The following is an 18,793-nucleotide window of genomic DNA, read 5'->3' on the forward strand; positions in this document are numbered from 1 at the left end:
AGTCTACTAATGTTTCTTAATTAGTTTCAGTAGTTTAGAAATTTAACTCTCAATCTTCTTATCATCTAGGATGTCGGTCTTGATATATATTGTTTCTGGATGTAGAAAGTAGAAATTCAGTTTTGATTTAGATAGGTAATGTTTATTCCACTTACAAAATACATTTATGAAGATCTCTGTAGGTTTGAGTATTAGCACTTTAACATTTGTTCCTGTCACGACCCAAAATCTCACATGTCGTGATGACGCCTATCTCAATACTAGGCAAGCCAACAATCTCAATAAATCACAATATCTTTTAAGTTTGAAAACATAACATTTGATTCCAATAGAAAAACTCACAATTTCAGATACAAAACTCCCAAAACTCGGTGTCACTGAATACATGAGCATCTAAATGAATACAATGTCTGACTGATAAAACACTGTTTGAAAGTATAGAACAATACAATAACTGAAAGAGAGAGAGTCAAGGTCAGCGGACGCCAGACAGCTACCTTGATAGTTTCCAACTGATAACACTCTGAGATCTAACAGTTGCCATGTCCGAAAGCACCTGGATCTGCACACGAGGTGCATAGTGTAATATGAGTACAACCAACTCAATAAGTAACAAGACTAACCTCTAGACTGAAAGTAGTGACAAGCTCCGCAGGTATAGTCCAGTATATAAATAACGATACAAAAATGTAGGCATGCTTTCAAGTTCAACAGTAAAACTCAGTACACGTAAAATAGATCGATACTGCGTGATATGCGGAATATGACATCTCAGTGGAAAAAATCTCATGTACTATTGGTCACTAATCATTCGGTCACTCGCTACTAGTTATGGCCAATCCAGCCCAGGGATATTCCATCCCGTATATATATACACATCGACTGACAGTCAGTCACTCAGAACTGCATAAGGCCAATCCAGCCCTAGGGAAATTTATCCCCAAATGTAAATGATTTGGACAAGATCCATGTCCAGGAAAATTCATCACAATATAAATAAGGCAAGTCCATGCCCTGGGAAGTCCATCCCAAATATATAATCATCTACGCTCACTGTGGGGGGTGCAGACTCCGGAGGGGCTCCTTCAGCCCAAGCATGATATAAAGCCGATATGGCCCACTGCAGGTGGGCAGTCCTGATCCGTATAATAATAAAGCCTGTAAGGCCTACTGCAGGAGATTTATACAGTTCCATATATATATATATATATATATATATATATATATATATATATATATATATATATATATATAATTAAATTCAACAACAACACGACCTCTGGGTCCCATAATATCGGCACGTAGCCTAATCATGATCTTTGATACGAGTCTCAGCTCAATTTCCTAACATGTGGAGAAATATGCGAATAATAACATGATTCCTTAATTTTACAACTTCACAGAATTTATTCAAGTCACAATTTCTATGGTGTACGTCCACACGCTCGTCACCTATCATGTGCTTCACTTCCAAACAATTTATATAACACCAAATTCGAGGATTCATACCCTCAGAACCAAGTTTAGAAGTGTTACTTACCTCAAGTCGTGTAATTCTTTACTCTGCTATGCCTTTGCCTCACGAATCGGCCTCCAAACACCTCAAATCTAGTCATAAATAATTCGATTCAATCAATACAAATTATAGAAATTAATTCCATATGAAAATATAAATTTTTCGTCAAAATTCAAAATTTCACCCAAATATCGCACATGGGGCCCGCATCTCGGAACCGACAAAAGTTATAAAATCCGTAAGTCCATTCAACCACGAGTCTAACCATACCAATTTTACCAAATTCCGACATCAATTCGACCTCCAAATCATCAAATCTTATTTTCAAATCCCTAGGTCCAAATTCCCGATTTGCACCTCAAAACACGTAATCTAGTCGGAATAATCGACGATAGTTCAATATTATTGACTAAAAATGGTCACAAGTGACTTACCTCAAGAATTCCCGTGAAAACCTCGCTCAAAATCGCCCAGCCCGAGCTTGAAATGCCCAAAAATGGAAAAAGCTCGGAACCCCTCTGTTTTTGTACTGTCCAGGGGTTTTCGCTTTTGCGGAATTTTTTAACTGCATCTGCGGTCTCGCAGATGCGAGAATTCCTTCGCTTATGCTGCTTCATCACTTCTGCGGACAGGAAGTTCGCTTCTGCGGAGTCGCATTTGCGACGTTTTCTTCGCTTCTACGAAGCCATCTCCCCTTCCCCTTTCCGCTTCTGCGTGCATAGCTTCGCACCTGCGACAAAATTTTTGACTCGAAGGTGATCAACCTTCAAGGCCAAGATTGTTCAACTTGTGTGGTTTACATTTACTTTTCTTATCATTAATTTCAATTTTAATGTGATTTCTCATTTTATATCAAGTTATATTGCGTATCCTTAAAACCGCGTATAAATTTAATTGTTATCCAATTTTGAGGGTAAACAGTTTGGCACCCACTGTAGGGCTAAGGATAATTGTGGTTAATTGATACAAATCTCCATAACACATATTGCTTTACACTTTCTCTTTGAAGTGTCTTTGATTCTAGGCTAAAATACAAAAATGTCAAACTCTCAATCAACACCGCTGCATATTGACAACGAGTCCGGTCACCAAGGTGAAAATAACAACATAGCGCCCGGTAACGAGATACCACTTGCTGATCCCGCTGGAATTCCAATCGCAAATCCGATTGACGCTAATTCGCATGTGGCTATCGATGCAAACTTGCCTACCGACCCTGAAAATAACGTTCGTGGTGGAGCCCGATCGGCAAATCGAAACACGCAAAACGTTGAAGGAGACGAGATCAGTCTACGAGTGATCTTGGAAATGTTGCAGGCTCAACTGGCGGCGATAGCCCAGTTACACAACCAAAGCCGTGCACCAAGCAGGATTGATGCCTCCTCCCAGGGAAGTCACCCGCAGGGATGAACTCGTCGTAGAAAGGTCGAACGAGCACGAATCGGGGACTAACCCCGAGATCATAAAGATGCTTGAGGAGCTGACAAAACGGATAGAATCAGGGGAGAAAAAGATCGAGGCTAACGACAAAAAGGTGGAAACCTACAATTCCAGGGTAGAGCAAATCCCAAGAGCACCTCCGATATTGAAAAGCCTCGATTCCAAGAAGTTCGTGCAAAAACCTTTCCCTCCGAGCGCGGCTCCGAAGTCAATCCCCAAGAAGTTCCATATGCCCGAAATACCCAAGTACAATGGAATGACCGACCCTAACTAGCATGTAACCTCTTATACATGTACTATCAAAGGGAACAACCTGGAGGACGATGAGATCGAGGCTGTTTTGTTGAAAATATTTGGGGAAACCCTGTCAAAGGGAGTTATGATATGGTATCACAACTTACCTCCTAATTCTATTGACTCATTTGCTATGTTTGCAGATTCTTTCGTAAAAGCACATGCAGGTGCCATCAAGGTCGAGACTAGGAAATCAGACCTTTTCAAAGTCACACAGAAGGATAACGAGATGCTCAGGGAGTTCGTGTCCCGGTTTCAAATGGAACGAATGGATCTGCCACCGGTCGCTAATGATTGGGCTGTTCAAGCTTTCACTCAAGGACTTAATATTCAAAGCTCGGGCAGCTGAAGCAGAACTTAATAGTATACTCGGCTGTTACATGGGTCGATGTGCATAACCGGTATCAGTCAAAAATCAGAGTCTAAGATGATCAACTTGGGGCCCCTTCGGGGTTTGTCTATCCAGTCAGAACCTTCGACAGAGTCAAGAGAGAGATCGGTCGTGAACCAAGGCCAAATAGGGATCGGTATCAGCCATATAATAGAGATCGGAGAAGCAACGGGTCCAGGCGAAACTCCATGAGAAACGAAAAGATAAATGACCGAGGTCAAAGCAACCGGGGACTTATGACCAAAAATGGCTTCGACAGGTCCACCGGGTCTAAAGACGCACCAAGGCTATTGGAATACAACTTTAGTGTCGATGCTACCGCTATTGTATCAGCTATCAGGCGCATCAAGGATACCATATGGCCTCGACCTCTACAGTCCGATCCAACCCAAAGGGATCCTAACCAGATGTGCAAATATCATGGCACTCACGGTCACAGAACGGAAGATTGTCGACAACTGAGAGAGGAAATAGCTCGTCTATTCAACAATGGGCACTTTGAGAATTTTTGAGCGAGCGAGCCAAGAATCATTTCAGGAACAAGGATTCTAACAAACAGGCAGAACAAGAAGAACCTCAACACGTCATCAACATGATCATCGGCAGGGTTGATATCCCACAAGGCCCGATGTTGAAACGCACCAAAGTATCCATCACTAGGAAAAAGCGAACTCGAGACTACATACCGGAAGAAACTTTATCTTTCAACGACAAGGATGCAAAAGGGATCGTTCAGCCCCACAATGATGCACTGGTAATATCTGTACTCGTAAATAAAATTCGGGTTAAACGTGTGTTAATTGATCCAGGTAGCTCGGCCAACATCATTCGATCAAGGGTCGTGGAGCAGCTCGGTCTACAAGACAAAATCTTGCCTGCAGTTCGAGTTCTAAACGGATTCAACATGGCGTGTGAGACCACTAAAAGCGAAATAACGTTACCAGTGAACACCGCCGAGACCATCCATGAGACCAAATTTTATGTGATCGAAGGGGACATGAGGTACAACGCTCTATTCGGAAGGCCATGGATCCATAACATGAGGGTCGTGCCTTCAACACTGCACCAAGCATTGAAATTCCCAACACCTGACAGAGTTAAAACAGTCTACGGGGAACAACCGGATGCAAAGGAAATGTTTGCGGTCAAAGAGGTGATACCGGCATCTGCAGTTTCAACATCGAAGGGCCCAAACCAGATGGTCAAAAACGAGGTCAAATAGCAATCACTGATACCATCTTCGGCAGATTTGGACAAACAAGAGGAAGTCGAGGATGATGATTATGGGGTTCCCAGATCTTTTATAGCCCCCGATAATTCCGACGTCACTAAATCGACTGTTGAAGAACTGGAACAAGTCATATTGAGAGAAAACTTGCCCGATAGAAAGGTATACCTGGGCACGGGGCTAAGCTCTGAGCTTAGGGAAAACTCATTCACTTTCTTATAACTAACGAAGATTGTTTCGCTTGGTCCCACCTCGATATGACAGGTATCCCACCGGAGATAGCCACTCACAAGCTGAGCCTGAACCCGAAGTTCCGTCCGGTTAAACAGAAGAGGAGACCCCAGTCTGAGATCAAGCATGCTCTCATCAAGGATGAGATATCTAAACTTCTTAAAATAGGGTCTATTCGGGAGGTCAAATACCCGGATTGGTTAGCAAACGTAGTGGTGGTCCCTAAAAAAGAGAATAAACTAAGAATGTGTGTAGACTACAAAGATTTGAATAAAGCATGCCCCAAAGACTCTTTTCCTTTGCCCAACATAGACCGTATGATCGATGCCACGGCCGGCCACGAGACCTTCAGTTTTCTCGACGCCTATTCCGGGTACAACCAAATACGGATGGACCCGGGTGATCAGGAAAAAACTTCCTTCATCACTAAATACGGCACATACTGTTATAAGATGCCGTTTGGATTAAAACATGTTGGTGCCACATACCGACGCTTAGTAAATCCGATGTTCGAGGAACAAATAGGAAAATTAATGGAGGTTTACATTGACGACATGTTAGTTAAGTCCCTGCGAGCAGATGACCATTTAAAACATTTGCAGAAATTTTTTAGCATACTGAAGTAGTACAACATGAAGCTAAACCTAGAAAAATGTGCGTTTGGAGTTGGGTCGGGTAAGTTCCTTGGATTCATGGTATCCAATCGGGGAATCGAGGTCAACCCCGATAAGATCAAAGCCATCGAAGATATCACGATCGTGGACACGTAAAGGCCGTGCAAAGGTTAACCGGGCGAATAGCCGCCCTGGGGCGATTTATCTCGAGGTCGTCCGACAAGAGCCACCGATTCTTCGCACTGTTGAAAAAGAAGAACAACTTCTCATAGACCTCGGAATGCCAACGAGCGTTAGAGGAACTCAAGAGGTATTTTATTGAGCCCGCCCTTGCTTCACACACCGAAGACAGACGAACAACTGTACTTGTACTTGGCGGTCTCGGAGATAGCGGTAAGTGGAGTCCTAGTTCAGGAGGAGCAAGGTACGCAATTTCCAATTTACTATGTTAGTAGGACCTTTGGTGAGGCCGAAACTAGGTACCCTCACCTGAAAAAACTGGCGCTCGCTTTGCTAAGCGCCTCTAGGAAGCTAAAGCTGTACTTCCAATGTCACCCCATATGTGTCGTGACTACTTACCCGTTGAGGAACGTTATGCATAAGCCCGAACTCTCGGGCCGATTGGCCACATGGGCCGTCGAAATAAGTGGGTACGATATTGAGTATCGACCTCGAACCGCCATTAAGTCCCAAATTTTGGCAGAATTTGTGGCCGATTTTACACCGACCCTGATACCCGAGGTCGAAAGAGAGTTATTGGTTAACTCAGGAACTTCTCGAGAATCTGGACCCTCTTCACGGACGAAGCATCAAATGCAAAAGGGTCCGGACTTGGCGTCGTCCTAAAGCCACCAACACGTAATATAATTAGACAATCTATTAAGAGTGTGAAATTGACTAACAACGAGGCCGAATATGGGGCCATGATTGCAGGCCTTGAACTAGACAAGAGCATGAGGGCAGAGGCGATCAAAGCCAAGTGCGACTCCCTCCTCGTGGTAAACCAAGTCAATGGAACGTTCGAGGTCAGAGAAGAACGGATGCAAAGATACTTGGACAACTTACAGGTGACATTACATCGGTTTAAAGAGTGGACTTTGCAACACGTACCTCAGGATCAAAACAGCGAGGCTGATGCCCTTGCTAACTTGGGGTCGTCAGTCGAAGACGACGAGTTCCACTCGGGAGAAGTCGTACAACTTATGAGATCGGTGGTGGAAGAAGGCCACGCCGAGATCAACTCGACGAGCCTAACTTGAGACTAGAGAAATAAATACGTGGAATATCTCAGGTCCGATAAACTGCCCTCTGATCCAAAAGAGTCGAGGGCCCTGCGTACAAAAGCTACCCGATTTAGCCTGTCTGAAGACGGTACCTTGTTCAGAAGAACATTTGATGGCCCACTTGCAATATGTCTAGGGCCAGGGGATACCGAGTATGTTTTGAGGGAAATGCACGAAGGTACCTGTGGAAATCATTCGGGCGCCGAATCGCTGGTTCGAAAAATAATCAGAGCCGGTTATTACCGGATCGACATGGAAAAGGATGCAAAGGAGTTCGTTTGAAAATGTGATGAATGCCAAAGACACGCTCTGATGATCCATCAACCCGGGGAGCTGCTGCACTCAGTTTTATCACCATGGCCGTTCATGAAGTGGGGAATGGACATCGTTGGCCCCCTTCCATGGGCATCAAGTAAGTCTCAATTTATATTGTTTATGACTGACTACTTTTTTAAGTGGGTGGAAGCCCAGACATACGAGAAGGTCAGTGAGAAGGTCGTCATCGATTTCATTTGGGACCACATTATATGCCGATTCGGAATGCCGGCCGAGATTGTATGCGATAATGGGAAACAATTCATCGGAAGCAAAGTAACCAAGTTACTTGAAGACCACAAGATCAAAAGGATCCTATCGACACCATATCACCCTAGTGGGAATGGAAAGAAATATTACCCGAAGTCTTGTGGGCATACCGTACAACCTCGAAGTCCAGTACCAGGGCTACCCTGTTTTCTTTGGTTTATAGCGCCGAAGCTTTGATACCGGTAGAGGTCGGGGAACCAAGTATCAGATTCCGATATGCAACAAAGGAATCGAACGACGAAGCTATGAGTATGAACATAGAGCTATTAGATGAAAGGCGCAAAGCCGCCCTTGTCAGGTTGGCCGCCAAAAAACAGCGGATCGAAAGATATTATAAACGAAGGGCTAGCCTTAGACACTTCAATACCGGGGACTTGGTACTAAGAAAGGTGCTAAGCACCCGGAACCCGAACGAAGGAAAATTGGGGCCGAATTGGGAAGGACCGTACCATATTATCTAGATCACCGGAAAAGGATCTTACAAGCTCGGAACAATGAACGGTGAGAAACTACCGAACAACTGGAATATAACTCACTTAAAGCGATATTACTGCTAAGGTACGACCCCGTTCTTTCTTTTATTTACATCTTAAACTAACGCTTGTAGGTAACTAACAAGGGACGGTACAAGATTTTAGGTAGATTTTTCGGCAAGGTTTTTAACGAGGCAACAAGTAAATCGTGCTAACTTAGAATCGCGGGCCGGCAACGAACCGATGACGGTGATCGGAACAGTATTCGAGGTCTCTCTTCGATCAACCCCGAACACTGGGGGGCATTACCCTCCGATATCAACTTTAGCATGGAAAGAGACTTCAGGATTGAAGGGTCTCGATCGATAGGATTCAATGTAAGGGCCAAACGGTCAAATGAACCGTGCCCACATAGAATGCTCGAACCCTGACACAAAGCATGCGCACATACATTACTATTATGCACAAGAATAAAGAGAAGTCTCTTACTTGCAAACAACTTGTCTTTTAAAATTTTTTCCTTTACATTTCTTAAGGAATTCCCCGCTTATGATCCCATAAAGGAAACGAGTCCAAGGGCCACCTTAACCGGAGTTCGAATAATCACTCTCTCACTCGGGGACTGTCGTCTGAAAACAAACTCGTACGGTCCAAGCTATTTGACATCAGGAGTATAAGACCTATTAGGCAACCCCCGAATTTTATAGGCTAAGGCCACCCCCACTCGGGGACTGCCATCTTAGGCAAACCCGGATATCTCGCAATAATGATACTAACACGGGACAACACCCGAACTATAAAGGCTACGACCATATAAACACGACTTGGAGATGTCCGAGATCAGTAACAAAAACAACAAGGCCTTAAAATTTCTTAACCGGTTCCAAAGGTTACCCTCGACAGACTATGACTTAAAGAAGTCTAAGTACTTTGGGGAAAGAAAACTTTTGGTCACACCGAACCCCCACGATGCCTAAAACGAAATAGATGAAGGTAAGGTTTCTTCGAGTCTCTAAATTGTTTTATGTCAAGGCACTTAGATCTTTGCAAATAAAAATAAACAAGGCAAAGAGAAAACTTGAAAACTGTTGAAGGGAAAAAGCCTTATATTCATAATCAAAAATTTCTTTTACAAGGATCGAACTGCTCGATGAAATTTTTTACAAGGGCCAAAAACGGCCTCAACAAAAATACAAAAAAACAAAGACATCTAAAAACGCCTAACTGGTCTAGTCTCCGCCGGGGGCCGCGTCATCACCTTCAGGGTCTCCGCCATCTTGGAGCTCATCCGAATCTTCAAACCCCTCGGAATCCTCCTCGGGATAAGCCAGCTTCCTGGCCTGGGTTTCGGATAACTTGGCTTTCTCGATCTCAGCCAGCAGGTCAAAACCCTGAGCTCGAACTCCCTCGAGGGCCTCCCTTCGGGATTGCCACTTCATATGCTCCACCGAATTTCTCACTTGGTCCTGAGCCGCCTCGACATCGGCCTTATACTGGGCCACCCGCTCATCAGCCTCGGCCTTAACCACATCAATCTCCGACTTGGCGACCTCAAGTTTTTTGGCCAGATTTTCTTGGCCGAAAACCGCCGAGCTCAGTTGTGACTGGAGCTCCTCGATCCTTTTGGCATGTACCAAGGCATTTTCTTTTGCAGCCCGGAGCTGGACCTCAATCGAAGCCAGTTGCTCTCAAGCAGTCTCCTTTTCCGAGGCCAGGCGGTCTATGGTTTTCTTCCATTCTTCGGCCTCAGCTTTCACCGTGTTCACTTCCTCCTGGAGCTGCTCGATTTGGTCAAGTTTCTTTTGAACATGTGGGTTCGAGTCGTTAGCCATTGTGTCTGAATCATCATCACTATGTTCAAATACTCACTCGTCTTACCTGCTCGACTAGGTCGGCATGCTCCTTCCGAGCCGTTTCTAATTCGGCCTGGAGCATCTCACTGAGGAGCTTGTAAGCATCCATCTTCTCAATAAGCCCCCGAGTCTTGGCCTCGTGTTGGTTTAACTCTTCCCGATATCAGAGAAAAGTTTTGTGATGAAGCACCGAGGGCTGCAAACACAAAGAAGAATGTTATGTTTATTCGCAAATTAATCTAAGTACATAATAAAAAGGCTTTCGAAGTTACCCGATTCAATGCCTGCTGAGCTTCGTTGAAAAGACAAGGGGCCTCCACCTCGTCCATTTTGGCCTGATCCTCTTCGGTCACCAGACATTGAAGATAGCTGGCAACCCCCACGAGGGTGGAAAGAACCCGGGCTTCCTCTAGTATGGATATGATGATTGACCACTTCCGGTCAGGATCTGCACTCGGAGCTGGGAACCGGTCTACCAATCTCGGACTCGAAGAAGATCCGCTGGCTCCCGAAGACGGCATCTTCTTTGGCACCGGTAAATCACCTTACCCGGTACATCCTCCGAGGCGGTAGAATCCATGCCATCGAAGAAGTTGTTGAAGGAATTTGCCGCCCCTTGAGGCCCCTCGTTTGGGCGTCCTTTCAGCATCTGGGCCTCGTTTATCATCGAGTCGGTGAATGATGGTGACCCAGAAAGATCTATCAACCTAAGCGCATCCTTCAGGGCATCTCTCTCAGCCCGAGGAGTACCGGTCGTGGTCTCCTTGTCGACCTCCCCAGCTCGGGGCAAAATGGCCTCTTCCTTCCTTGGTTCGGAGGCCTCGGCCACTGCCTCCTCATCGACTACCCTGGTTTGAGGCAGCTCGGTACCTCTTCTCACGCGGGTCATCAGCTCGGAGGCTTATTATTCTTCTTCTTCGGACTCGTCCCTCAATCGACCGATGGAACCTCCCGCGTGCTAGCACTTTCCTTAGATTTGCGCACCAGCCTCCTTTTTGGTTTTTTCTTCTTCGAGTTCGGAGAACTCGAAGCCCTTTTTCTTTTCTTCTCTTTATCCTGCTTCGAAGCAGAGGGCTCAGTGAGTATGTCATCAGACGGAGGCCTCATCTCAACATCCTTTGACAAAACCTGCAGAAGTAAAACAAGTTAGAAATCGACGGCGTAAAAATAAGGTCAAATGTAACTTAAAGAAAAATCTCACCATAAGAACGGGCCTCCCACTGACTCTTTGAAAGTTCGTGCCACGCTATCTCGGAGTAGGGATTTTGCGACACGATCCCCTCGACCCACTCCTTGAGTCGAGGCACTGCATCCAACATCCGAGCAACAACTGCACCACAAAGAATCGATAAGAAAAAGGTCAAAAGGAAAATGCCGAACAAAACATTAAAGGCAAGGTTATACTTACGCTTCATGTTCCATTTCTCAGGAAATGGCATGTCCTCGGCCGGGATTAAGTCCGAGGTTTTCACTCGAACGAATCGGCCCAACCAACCTCGGTCCTGATCCTCGTCGATGCTCGAGAATGGGGCCTTACTGGCCCGACGGGCAAGTTTTATTAGCCCCCCTCGATAGAGTCCGGGACTATACAGGCGCATACCCCTCGAGTTTGCTCACGAAGAAGCGAAGAAGAATTACAATCCTCCAAAATGAAGGATGAATCTGCGTGAGAGTCACCTCATACCTTTTGCAAAAGGCTATAATAACTGGATCTAAAGGACATAGCGTAAAAGGGTAAGTGTAAACACTTAAAAAACCCTCCACGTGGGTAGTGATCGATTCCTCGGGGGTAGGAACCACTACGAGCTTATCGGCCCAGTTGCAGTCATCCTTGACCTTCTCGAGGACACTGTCGGAAATTGAACATATGTATCTCGAGACCGGCTCGCATCGACCCGGTATCGAGGAGGTTTTCTCAACCTTGAAATCGGCTTCGGTTGGGCACCCCGTAGGGACGAACACATTTAGAGGGGGTTATGTTGTCGGTTCCTCAGTGGCAACAGGCAAAACGTTCTCATACGGTCTCGATGAAGAGGGAATTTCTTTTTGAGGTACGGATTTTAAAGTCTTTGCCATTGTCACACCTCTTTTTTCCGAGGGATATGGAGTTTTTCCAATTAAAGTGACATTTTGACAAGGTGGGTTGCTCTGATGGTAAGCACCCTCCACTTCCAATCAAGAGGTTGTGAGTTCGAGTCACTCCAAGAGCAAGGAGGGGGAGTTCTTGGAGGGAAGGATGCCGAGGGTCTATTGGAAACAGCCTCTCTACCTCAGGGTAGGGGTAAGGTCTGCGTACACACTACCCTCCCCAGACCCCACTAGTGGGATTATACTGGGTTGTTGTTGTTATTCGAAATGGGATTATTAATTTAATTCAGAGTCGCCACTTGGAATAATTTATGGTGTCCTAAGTCACCGGTTTATTTTAAATCCCAAATCGAGGAAATTGACTCTATTTTTGGTCCGCGAACACAGAAGATTGGGTAAGGAATTCTGTTAACCCGGAAGGTGTGAGGCACTCCCGAGTTTCGTGATTTTAGCACGGTCGCTCAACTATTGATAATTGACCTAGTTATCTGATTTAATACATGTTTAAAACCTATTGTGCATTTTTAACTTTTTAACCGCTTTAAATAGAATTTAAATTGCCTTTTAGGGCTTATGAAATTTATTTAAATAGCTTACAAACATATTACGAATCGCGTCACGTGAAACGCACTCGCGATTGGCAACATGTTTATTATTATTATTTTTTGAAGTTATAGTTGAGTCGCATGAAATGCGCAACCGAATTGGGAAATTATGTATCACGACTATGCCATGGGAGCCGTACCCATAGTCGTGATGATTTATTTACGCACCTAAATCAAACTTCGATATTTAAAGCTTAAATATTTCCTAAGGTTTAAGATTAAATGTGGAAGTCTAGAATTATGGGGAGATTATTTATGGACAGAGTCTGTTAGTAGCTAAGCTAAATACGAGCTATTGACGAGTTAACACTTCCCAGTCAAACTTCATATATGGGTTGAATACGTTTGGGACTGCTCGATTTCAAGAGGAGGTTGTCAATTAAGGATGAAAGGGAGATTTAAAAATGAAGGACAGTAGCGTTGGGCTTCACATTCTTTCAACTTGGGCCCAGAAATGGGCCAGATTTACCAACTACATCAATTACATAAAATGAATAATTATAATTAAAAGAACTCTCACCCAAATCCTGATTTCCACACTGACAGAACATAGACTACAAAACGAAAAATCAACTTTCGTACTTGCATTCAAATTGCATAAGTAGGCAAAAAGCTTAAGTTTACAATCAAAAGCCTCTTAATAATAATTCTCATAGGGTACAAATAGGTTCTAATACAATTACAATTCACTTAAGACAATACACAAACCTAAAAAAAAACAATTAACTCTGAAGTTAAGCCTGCTCATCACCTAGGGTTTCAACTTGATTTTCGCTTCGAAACACCACTGATCTACTCAATTTAGAAGTCATGTTTGCAAATCCCGGCCACATGCTCACAGTTACCAACTCGCGATTCAAGCACAGGGTATCATGATAGCATTTAAATCCAATTCATACTCAAATAAACATGAGCAGACGATTCAATGATGGCAATCATCAAATCAGCAGAGAACAACATGTAGTTTAACATTTAAGCCCAGTTCATACTCAGGTAAACACAAGCATACAAATTCAGGGATAGTAATCACTAACATAACAGAGAAGGACATATGATTTCATGAAATCATTCTTTTAAAGATGTGGTTAAATTAAACCAAATTACACAATCGAAATCAAAGGGAAATACCTTGATGTAGCAACAGACAACAGGAAATAGCAACAAGAACTAGATCTGGAACCCAGCAATGCAAGAAATCAGCAGCACTTAACAATGATCCCACAAAATGTTTAAGCAAAAAAAAAAAAAAACCAGGAATGCTGAGCTAAGGAGCAGAAAATTTTAGTATCCTGAAGAAGTTTTGGATTTTTCAGAACTCTTTTTCAGTTTTTTTTTTTGAAGTTTTCAGCTGCCTTTTGAGTGCTTAACCTGTGTGAGAATATGAGGAAGAGTCCCTTTTTTTTTAATAGAATATGCATATGCTCTATGAGAGAATGAGATAAGGCCTAGAAAAGAATTTCTCAGCCTCCTAAAATTTAGGAAAATGGCATCTTTTGCAACTGAATTGGACAGCTGTCCAAAATGATTCTTTTCCTATTTTTAACCCCCACTAACTTCTATGATTTACACTTAAACCCTCAAACTAGAAGCTTCCAGTAATTACCAAACATTCTTCTAAGTTAAAAAAACTTGAAATCCTTTCCTATTCCCTGTTAATTAACATTCAAACAACCAATCGCTTGGGCTATTTAGCCACCAAACCAGCCACGCTTAATGGGCTTTCAACCTCATCAGGCCTGTCCATCAAACATGCCCAAATTTATTTCAGCTTGATCAAACAAAACGGCGCACAGGAAAGCCAACTAATTTGTGCTCCAATTTAGTAATTCAAATAAAAGCGATTCAATTTAATTAACAAACAATTGGTTAACAATCTAGAGCAGAGAATGCAGTATTTAAACCTAACTAATTAATCAAAAGAGAAGAATTATGACCAATTCCAGAAAAAGAAATGATACGTGAAAGAGAAAAAAGAGGTGTGGGATTTGGAGATTTGACCCTTTAGTGCTCAAATGGGCTCGAGCGCTGTTGAGCTTTAGAGCGGCAGCGACTATAGGAGAGATTAGAGCATTGGCTGGTCGACGACGATGTAGTCGGATTCCGGCATCTTCGAAATAAACCGAAACTAATGTTAATCGATTGTTCTCACTGAGAACAACCGATCAACACAAGTCTCAGGTCAAATCGATTCTGAAATCACTGAAAGAAAGAACAAGAGGCGGACTATTTTTTGGCGTTTTTTTAGATCTACTATAACTGTAATTTCGGAGGGATTTGAGGGATGAGGCTAGGGGCATTAGAAAGAGAGGACGCTGAAGATCATAGGGTGAAAGTTTGAGGCCATTTGGTGTTCACCCGCCGCCGTGAGACGATTTCCGGCGGCAGCTCTGAAATAGCATGAAAGAGGTGAGGGAGATGGGGAAATGAAGTGGGTCTCTGGTGTTTGTGGGGTCAGGTTCAGACAGTTATAAGGGATTGGGATGGGGGGTTCCTGGCCGTTGGATTGAAGGAGATGGAGGGTGAGGATTGAATGTGACAGAACGGGGTCGTTTGGATTTAATGGGGGTCTGGGCCAGATAATGGGAGTGGGTTGGAGCGGATCTGATGAAATTTGGACCATTGAGGCCGGCCCAACGTTATTAAAACTAGGCAACCTCCTTTCTTCTTTGTTTTTGTGCTTAGCCACCAATTAATTAACCTAACATGTAAAGCTAAAAATTGCAAAATTAACCTATTTAATGAATTATCTAACAATTAGGCTAGTTAAAGTGTAAATTAACAATCTAAGTTAATTAGTTACACCTAAAAATGTAAAAACAAATAGAAAGATTAAAGCATTTTTGATTTTCTGTATTTTCTAGAAATGCAACTAACACGTGATTAAAATCTAGAAATGTAAAGAGTAAAACATAAAATAATATATATATATATATATATATATATATATATATATATATATATATATATATATATAATATATGTACTTACGCTATACTATGCTAAAAGTTCAAATAGTGCCAAAACAAATAAAAAATAAAGAAAAATTCCTAAAATTTCATAAAGATAATTAAAACTAAATTAGAGTATTTTTAGGAGTAATTTAGGCGTGGGGAAAAAATTACCTGCTCACAGTTGCTCCTCTCTGCTCGAGAACATGAAGAGTTTTCGGGCAAAGATAAAAGTGAGCAATCATGAGCAAATTTTGCCCGTTTGATACTCCATGAGAAGCATTTTGAAAAAGTTTGACCGAAGCTTGCTTCCGAGGTTGCCTACATATCCTTGGCTATAAAGGAATCATGTTAGTGTAGTTCTGGGAATTTTGGTAGTTGGAATTACCGAAAAAAGTGTGATTTTACTGCTATTGCTGCTGTTACTACTTGTTGAACTCCTTATACACTAAAATCAAAATGAAAAGAAACTAAAAAAGCGTATCATCTATGAGTTACAAGGTTCCTATCTCTAAGTCTTCTGAAACTTGATCTTGAGTCTTGACTGGTTCTTGATGTAGACTCTAATATGAACCTTGATACTTGCTAGCTGCAGGTGCTAGTTCATTCTTCTTCGGCTTTTTCGGATCAAGACAGGACAATGCAAAGCTCGTGACTTCAGTCATGTCTTGAGCGGTCCACATATTTTCATCCGCTTCTACATTTGGATTCACTACTTTTTCTTTTTTTTTCTTTATTTTGGATTGAGACATCTTCTTTTGGTCGTATCAAATCCCGTGCCTCGAGGTAAAACCTGCTCATACACCCAAAAAAAAAACAAACGAACAAAATTTTTCTGCCCCAGTTTTCACTAGAAAAAATTCGTAAGTTATTTGTAATAAAATTCTATACTACTTCATTACTGAAAAGAATAAAAGGTCGGGATTGGTGTACCCTGGAAAAAAGAGACTAGGGAATGAAGACCCTAAATCTAAAAATAAAATCAACTAGGGAGTGGAGACCCTATGTCTAAAAACAACGTCAACTAGGAAGTGGAGACCCTATGTTGGGAAAGGAGACTAGGGAGTGGAGACTCTATGTCTAGAATAACATCAACTAGGGAGTGGAGACCCTATGTTGGAAAAGAGACTAGGGAGTGGAGACCCTATGTCTGAAATAAAATCAACTAGGGAGTAGAGACTCTATGTTGAAAAAGAGACTAGGGAGTGGAGACCCTATATCTAAAATAATATCAATTAGGGAGTAGAGACCCTATGTTAGAAAAAAGACTAAGGAGTGGAGACCCTATGTTAGAAAAGCAGACGAGGGAGTGGAGACCCTATGTCTAAGATAAAATCAACTAGGGAGTGGAGACCCTATGTTGGAAAAGCGACTAGGGAGTGAAGATCCCATGCCTAAAATAAAGTCAACTAGGGAGTGAAGACCCTATGTTGGAAAAGAGACTAGGGAGTGGAGATCCTATGTCTAAAATAACTTCAACTAGGGAATGAAGACCCTATGTTAGAAAAAGAGACTAGGGAGTGGAGACCCTATGTCTAAAAATAAAATCAACTAGGGAGTGGAGACCCTATGACTAAAAATAAAATCAACTAGGGAGTGGAGACCCCATACTACCATGATTTTGAACTTTCGTCCTTTTTTCTTCTTTTTACTAAGAGAATGAGTAAAATGCGGGAAAGAATTTGGAGAAGACTTCCCTTTTTGGAGTTGTTGTTGCGGCAGAGCTATTTTAGTCTCCGCACGGTTTTCTTTTGGTTGCACCTACTCCTTGTAAGGTTGATTTGGATTGCACCTATTTCCTGTTTTTTCAAACAAAGAACAATTTGTCAGTTTGAAACGGTGGTTGGTTTTGTGGCCTTGATTGTTTCAGTCACTTGATCTTGACCCAACTCCTTTGATGATACTTTCAACTACAACTGGTTGTTTCCTGAAGACCGATTTCATTCCTGGCCCCGGAGAACATTTGGCTTTTCCAACTTGCCATGACGGTTGGTCACGTGGGACTTAACCTTTTTCAACTTTATTTTGCCTTCGTGGGCATTTCAATCCGATTTCTTTCTTTCAATTTTTAACTTCAGAGCATTTGGGGAACCTTTGGTTCTTCAAACTTTGCCAAGATGGTTAGCCACTTGGAACTTAACCTTTTCAACTTCATTTTGCTTTTGTAGGCACTTCAATTTGATTTCCTCCTTCCAAGAGTTTTTGATTTTGAAGCATCGGCCACCATGGCCAGTCGGGGTTGACTTGACGCCCCTGCCGAGGCTGGGTGCCTTTTTTGCATTTTAGCTTGTATCAAACGAAATCCCTGTAAATCAGTCTTGCAATCCATTCTTTGCCTTAGTTTCGGAACAGAGTTAGACCGAAAGGGATTCAAAGACAAACAAACAATGGAATAGACAATGAATTTAGACAAAAGGTATCCCTTTCAAGGAAAGGAAAGAAGGACTTATCTGGAGTACGTGCAGACTTCAATGAACATGACATGCCTTTTGGACTGGATGCCTAATTTGTATAAACCGTCTGACTCTCAGAAATTCATCACAGCGTTTGCCTCGAAACCGAGAAACCTTGCCCAGGACTGTGTCGATGCCAGTGACTGTGAGAATCTTCTCTTTCGATCAGTGGCGCCCTTTGCGGGTTTTCACCAACTGACCTCTCTCTTTTCTCTTCTCACCATCGTCTTATAGTGCTCTTTGCGAGTTTTCACTAACAAGACTCTCTTACTTTTAATTTCTCTACTTACCATCGTCTTACGGTACCCGTGAGGGTTTTTACCGATAAGACTCTCTCATTTTATTTTTCTCATTTAGTTGTATCATATCCAAACGGCTATATCCTTCAATTTTGAACATCTTTGCCGATTGATCGGAAGGCCTTGAAAAAGATTTGAGAATTTGGATTGAATTACAACTTTGGAACCTTTCCGGCGAAACCATCGTCGAAACATTATAACATCTTCCCCAGTTTCACTTTTGGGGGAATTTGGATTTTTGTTTTGGTGTGACCGAACCCCAGAGAGAGGCTTCCTACGTACCCTTTCAGAATCAAGTCGAACGTAGTTCAAGGAACATGAACTATTTTGATTTTTGCTTTGTTTTTCTTCTGTTTTGTTTTCTTTTTTCTTTCTTTTTACTTTCCTTTTTCCTCTTTTTTTCATTTTTCATTTCATTTTCTTTTTGTCTTTTTTTTTTCTTTTCTTTTCTTTATTTTTTCAATAACACTTTCAGGTTCCAAAGAGAGTAAT

The 18,793-nt window shown here is 42.5% G+C and overlaps 2 long non-coding RNA genes across 3 annotated transcripts; both read right to left on the reverse strand.

Annotated features, from left to right (window-relative positions):
* Positions 1 to 302: 302 nt before the first annotated feature.
* LOC142173244 (uncharacterized) lies at positions 303 to 7,459 on the reverse strand. 2 transcript variants are annotated; one of them, XR_012702816.1, is made up of 3 exons: positions 1,951 to 7,459; positions 1,541 to 1,608; positions 303 to 562 (listed from the first exon to the last, which is right to left on the reverse strand). It is a non-coding gene; the product is annotated as an uncharacterized LOC142173244 (long non-coding RNA). The 2 variants fall into 2 exon arrangements; XR_012702815.1 differs by having other exon boundaries at positions 1,701 to 4,743.
* Positions 7,460 to 9,147: 1,688 nt separating this feature from the next.
* On the reverse strand, positions 9,148 to 14,063 carry LOC107790907 (uncharacterized). The gene is made up of 5 exons (XR_012702814.1): positions 13,730 to 14,063; positions 11,110 to 11,238; positions 10,181 to 11,036; positions 9,934 to 10,104; positions 9,148 to 9,854 (listed from the first exon to the last, which is right to left on the reverse strand). It is a non-coding gene; the product is annotated as an uncharacterized LOC107790907 (long non-coding RNA).
* Between the last annotated feature and the right edge of the window lie 4,730 nt (positions 14,064 to 18,793).

The sequence above is a fragment of the Nicotiana tabacum genome, chromosome 19, assembly GCF_000715075.1.
Source record: "Nicotiana tabacum cultivar K326 chromosome 19, ASM71507v2, whole genome shotgun sequence".
Lineage (NCBI taxonomy): Eukaryota > Viridiplantae > Streptophyta > Magnoliopsida > Solanales > Solanaceae > Nicotiana > Nicotiana tabacum.